Source organism: Fundulus heteroclitus, chromosome 19 (genome assembly GCF_011125445.2).
Source record: "Fundulus heteroclitus isolate FHET01 chromosome 19, MU-UCD_Fhet_4.1, whole genome shotgun sequence".
Classification (NCBI taxonomy): domain Eukaryota; kingdom Metazoa; phylum Chordata; class Actinopteri; order Cyprinodontiformes; family Fundulidae; genus Fundulus; species Fundulus heteroclitus.
This window is the reverse complement of record NC_046379.1, coordinates 23359475-23365804: the sequence shown is the minus strand read 5'-3', so window position 1 is coordinate 23365804 and position 6330 is coordinate 23359475. Positions and strand designations below refer to the sequence as shown.

The 6330-nt window shown below is 40.0% G+C and overlaps 1 non-coding gene across 1 annotated transcript; it reads right to left on the bottom strand.

The window, feature by feature from the left end:
• Positions 1-4593: 4593 nt before the first annotated feature.
• On the bottom strand, positions 4594-4666 carry trnaa-agc. The gene has a single exon. It is a non-coding gene; the product is annotated as a tRNA-Ala (tRNA).
• Positions 4667-6330: the final 1664 nt, after the last annotated feature.

Genomic DNA, 6330 nt, shown 5'->3' with positions numbered 1-6330 from the left:
CCTTAGCCCCCAAGCCACCCCTCATTCTCCACTTGTTGAATAAATCCCCACGAGTTACACAAGCATTTAATTTCCCTTTGAGATCAATAAAGTATTTTTTAATTGAATTGAACTTTAGTATATGGAATATGGTACGACATCAACCGCCATCTTGTTCCAGTCTCTCAAAGCGGGACCGACAACGCGTGCACGTTCGTCCACGTGGACAGGTATGCCACTCAGGGTTTAGCCCCTCCCCTGCCAACTCATCAAGTGCCACCGTCGCGTTCGTGTGAAGACGACCAGTTTACGACAAAAAACAACAAAAAAAAAAACAACAAAAAACGCTATTTGGCAAAGAAGTTGTCGGATAAGGAAAGAGACAAAACGAGGTTTAACGTTTGCCTCGAGTTTCCACGGTGGAGCAGCGGCAGCTTCAGTTTGACTCGGAGCTAGCTTTTCCCCGTCAGACAGGTGAGTAACAGGTAGCATTTAAGTGAAATGTTTAACAGCCTTGTTAGATTTTTGTTGGTATATTTATTCGATTTAATATAATGCTAATATAACTGTGGCGTGTTTATGTTAATTGTTGAAGTTTGACTAGCAATAGGCCATGCCTACTGTGAGTAGCTGGTGTGGCCCTAGAGCACGTGTAGCCTAAGGAGCGCATTGACTTACATCCCTTTTAAGTCCTGAAACCACATATGCTTTGTTACTGGTTCTTAGCTGCCCTGCACGTATCATGCGTGTATAATATGTTGAGGTTTGAGTCAACATTTGTTGACAAGGATCGAATCCAGCAAAATTATGACACACCTGCTGGTGTGGCGTCTTTTCTAGAGGGACAGCGGGCTTACTAAACGTAGACCAGGTAGCGCGCCTGCGTCGCGGCCGTCTTGTGGTCGGACAAGCTGGTGTAGAGCACTGAGCTAAATTATACACTGGAGTGCTAATAGCCCGCTGTTAGAACGAGTCGCTTTGAAGCCACCAGGCGCCATATTGGTACTCCCTATTTTCCTGCAGTAACCAGGGAATATGTGCGCTACAGCATCGAATAACGAGAATTTTCTCATGTTCAGGGGGGGCTTAAAACTTTTAAAATGTCAAATGCCATATACTTTTGTGTTATGTTCTAAAACTATCAAGTACTGAGAAAGTCATGTGCTGAAATATTTTGCATTTTATTTATTTAAAAAAAAATTATATATATATATATATAATTTTTTTAAATAAATAACGTAAAATATTTCAGCACCTAATTTCCTAGTAGTTGATAGTGTTAGTACATCCACTGACTGTAGAATTACCTGTGAAACGTTTTCACACAGCCAGAAAACTGCTTGTTGTTGCAACCAAATCCTATGGGATTCTGTGAGAGTAGGGTGTAGCAAGATGGCGGCCAGTGACTTCAGTTTTTCGGCAAAATCAGCAATCCAGTGTATAATATAGCTCAGTAGTGTAGAGTGGCGAAGCAGACAGGTCTGTCTACGAATATTGCATCAGCAAATATAATGGTAACAACTATGGCCATGGTGCCAATATGAAAGGTTTTTTTTTTTCATTCCCTTTCCTAACCCTCAAATAATGCAGAGAAATGTCATGGTTGGATAAGAGCGCGAGGGCTTTAAATTTCAGCTGTATCTTTGTTCAGTGTTTATTTATTTGATAACAAGGGATCTGTTTTATATGACTCATTCATGCGGGTCTATCTAGCAACAAAAAATACATGAACAAACAGACAGCTGTGAGTTAGGAAGGTGTTTTTGTTTCAGCAGACAGACACGCAGCCATCTAATTACACAAGGCAAATATTATTTTCCTGAGACAAATGAAAATGACCACAGAGCCGTTCACTTTCTGGGAACAGGTTATTGAGGGATCTGAGGTTTTAACAGACCTGCTTACACATTGCAGTTTTCTTCTCCCCCCCCCTCCTATGGCCAGAAGTTGAAATGACACCAGTGTTGTGCATGTGAGAGGAGGAAAACACATTTTATGGGAATGTATGTTGCAATGACAATAAGATTATTATTATTATTATTATGAATGTTTTTGCAAGCATGTATGAGAAAGGGGGAAAAAAAATTCAAATTTGCACATTGCTCCTTTAAAAAAATCCATAATATTTATACAATGCTAAATATGTAATAATAAAAACTAAACAAACACGATTTTGTGTACTTCATCTAGCAGCACGAGCCCTTTGTTTTGCAAATTTACATCCTAAGAACATTTATGAAACAGCAAGTTAGCCAAAAGAAGAGAGAGGTATGCAACTCTTAAACGAAACGTGTCACAGCAACACAGTGAGGAGGAGGAGGACAAAAAAAAAGAATACAGCCGCTTAATATAGACATTATTTTTTTGTAACTTTAGATGCTGTACGCGTAGTCATTGTTTTCATCAATCCATGGATGGATGGCGACGTGCGTTCATGCAGCGGTGGCCAGCTGGACATCAGATGTTTTTTTTTTAGACAGTGGGAAAGGAGTTTTATACAGACTTTAAGCGGCCCGACCACCATAAAAAATGACAATGGCAGAATGAAAGAGAAAGTAAAAGAAAAGAAGAAATGCACCACAGATGCCCTGAAACAGAGGCTGTTTCAGCCCGTTCACAGAGGCAGACGTTCAAAGGGCAAATACAACTAAATTAGTTAAAAATGCAATAAAAGTTGAAAACTTACTGGCTTACAACCAGTCTTGCATTACAAGCCGCTCTCTGCCAGGGAGGCAGCGGCAGTGTATGCGCTTCACGCGACGTCAAGGCATGGCGACTGAATGCTCTAATGGATCGGCCAATGCACGGATGTATTAGCTGATACTGATACAGGACAAAAACCTCAACTATCGGCCGTAAATACGGGCGGGCAAACGTTGCCATTTCTCAGATTATAATTTGCTAGTCCGACCGTCTGGGAAACGAGTTGATTTCCAGGGGGTGGAGCTAATTCGAGAAATGCTGTATTTGCAGCAGCGGCAGCTAGTAGTGGCACTTGTAGTAGTGACCCAAGCATTTATTGAACACGTCAATAAAATGTGATTATTTGAGAGTCGTTACAGACCACCAGGCATCTATAACAAATCGTTTGCCCTGAAACGGCAACAGGAGTGCAGCAACAGCCATGCCACCTTTGTGGCATGCGTGTCAGTGAAGGTGCCAGCGGAAGTAATATTAGCTCCTGGTGCGCAACTTGAGCTCCGGCCCGCTGTTTTCCTGTTCACATATCCAAACGAGACAAAAATGTTAGCTTTTATCTTTTACCCAGTTCCCTTGTTGGCAGCTTGAGTCAGTCTTAAGCTCTCAGAAGCCAAAGTCTAGTTTATTTTGGCCACATATTTAAAGATGTACAGTGCTGAACTTTATCTGTAGATAGAGAAGACCTTGAACATTCCCATGAAGTGCCTGAATACAAAAGAATATAATGTTGAATACAAAAGAGCGTTCCACATCATAAAACAAATAAAATGAATGCTATCAGATGTCTAACATCAGTTTAGACAGTTAAATAACTAGTCAATATCTGTTGAACTGTTAATCAAACACAGTTGATAACAAAGTAAATATGACTAATTCCAGCTTTAAAACCACAATACAATTACAAAAGGCCAATTCTAGCAAATCATGATCCTAGTAGGCGAATAAGGGTGGTTTTTAAAAGCAATGCTAAGTAATTTAAATGTCAGTGTTAGGGAGCACCAGAGGTAAATAAGTGATTCGTTGCTTGATATCGAGACAGAAAATGTAATGGCTAATCGTACAGCTTTATGAGGAGGATTTTCCTACGGCCATAAATTTGCAAACTCAAATTCATCCTGAGCCGCCACTCGGAGTGTGAAGCCCCAGCCTCTTTCTTTCTTGCTCTGTGCAATTACAGACAGTTCAAGTATTTAACAAAATGTATGTTATAGTTTTTGACATGTTTTAAAATCACATTTTTCTTTTTCTAGTTTGTGTAGGGTTTTGTTTTGTTGTAATTTTGCATATGCATGTCAAATGATGCTGCTGTTTTGCTTCTGCACTTTTCCTGAGCCCTTGCAATGAATCTTGTCTGGAAATGTAGTTACTGAACAACAACAAAAGTCAGGAAGTCTGAAGTAGTTTGTTGTTGACTATTTGCTGCCACCTGCTGGCGTAAATGGAAACGACAATATTTCTTAGTAAACACGGATTATGTTGATGAAGATTTTCAGTTATCCAGGTCATGATCAGTCTCAAAAAGGTTAAAAAATAAACCAACTGGATTTCTATTCTGAAGCTGAAGACGTTCCACTTCCCATCCAGGAAGCATCCAGACATTTTGAATTGAGAAAGACTCCTGGGTGGGAAGTGAAACGTCTTTCGCTTCAGAATAGAAGTCAAGTTGGTTTATTTTTATTCTTGGGATTAATACGGATTATGTGGGTGAGAAACTAATGAGTTTTTGTATCTTTAACGAAGGAAAGGAGAACTAAAAGTAGTTTGTAAACCACGCATGGGAGGTGTTGGAATTGCTGACTGGCGTAAATGTAAAGTAACTTCCTGAACTGGATTCTTGGCCTTGATCCACAACAGGCTAATCTATGGAAAGAAAAAGAAGATAAATGGGTATAAAGTTAAAGGGGAAAAAGTATTTGGAGGATGCGGGCATCGATCCCGCTACCTCTCGCATGCTAAGCGAGCGCTCTACCATCTGAGCTAATCCCCCTTGCTAACGTTTTTTGCTAGCTCATTTTCACATATAATATGGAAATGCATGCCTGTATATTGTTTGTAGTTCATCATATCTTTGATCTCTGGACGGTTTGTGATTACTTGCACCTAAGAAAACCACCATAACACTGTTTTACTCATTAAACAAAGTCAACCTCACAATCTTCTTGCCCCTCCCACACAGGGGAAAGTGACGCAAACAGAGCGAGATTTCATGGGATTGCACTGAGGACTCTTGGGTGGCATTTTAGGACACAGTTTTAAAATAATTTATCACAAGCGACCAAGGTGGAGGCGATCCCACGACCTTGATTTCGTCTGGGTCGTTGCTCGCCATTTCCTATTCCCTGCAATGCTGTTTTGTGAATGTGCTGAATGGTGTTCGCCACCAGATGGCGCTAAGACAAGGGGTAAAGCGGAGCTCAACGTGGAGCCACGTCCACGTTGAGCCCCGCCCCGATCCGCGGTCTGCAGTCAGGGGTACTTTAGTTCTTCCGCCACCTAGTATAGTCCCTCGTAGGAGAGCAGGTCCTTTTAATACATTTAAAGCTATGTTAGATTTTTGCTTTGTGGAATGTTTAACACAATGCAATGTCTTGGTAAACTTTGTACTCAACCTTTACCGTTCTAATATTACATATTATAGTTAATGTGTAGCTTATAGCAGGTATGATTACAAAGGAAGAGCAACTGAATTAAAAAAGGATTTTAAATGCATCTTACTGGAGGGGTGTGCTATTTTTTTTTTTTTTTTTTTTTTTTTTTTTTTTGTTTACAGGCTTGTGCCCACAGGCACCATGTTGATGACCCCTGCTTTATAGTATACATGTAGCAGGGCAAGTGAATTTTAAATGGTGTCAAACGCTCCTTAATAAATGAGATATAATAGAAATTGAGTATTAATAGAGGTGTGTATATATAAAGTCAAAATATTTTTTGACAATAACCATAATATATAAAGTAATGCAAATTTATTTGACTGTTTAAGACTACTACCTCCATTTATGTAAAAAAATAGTCTGCACTTGTATTAGCCTTTGATATTAACTTGCAGCAGTCATAAAATTACAGAGGGGTCATCAAAGCTCTGTGATGAGCAAGCCACCTGCGTTCATTTACAGTGGCAAAATATTTCACGCTTCACTCCAAGGCAATTAAAAGCAACACAATGACAGCATTTATTCACAAAAACCAAGTACAAGACAAAAACATTTTAAACGACTAACAATAGAATATAAATAATATTGTATTATAATATAATAACAGTTTCAGTAAATTCAGTAAAAAAACACACAGTATAATAAAGAATATAGAAGGTAGCTTAACAGGTGTCGGTGTATTATTTCATGTTGATTTTATGGTATAGAGTCCTCTGAGTCAGGACAAAAGCTAAGAGAGGTGGCCTCCATCAGGGGGTGGCAGTTCAGCTCCAGGTCTTGGATTTGGTGGTAGTCGGTGAGCACTTTGGTCCCCTGAGGAAGCGAACTCCATCCTTCTTAGTTGGAGATTTGTGCAGTGAACACAACTAATGCACATGGCCTCAACTAAGTGACTGGTGCTGGAGCCATTGAGCGGTCCCCCTGGATAACCAGTCAACTCTTCACACTTTCCACACCTGTGTGACTCCTGTGTCCTTAGGAGCCTTAAAGCGACCGTGGG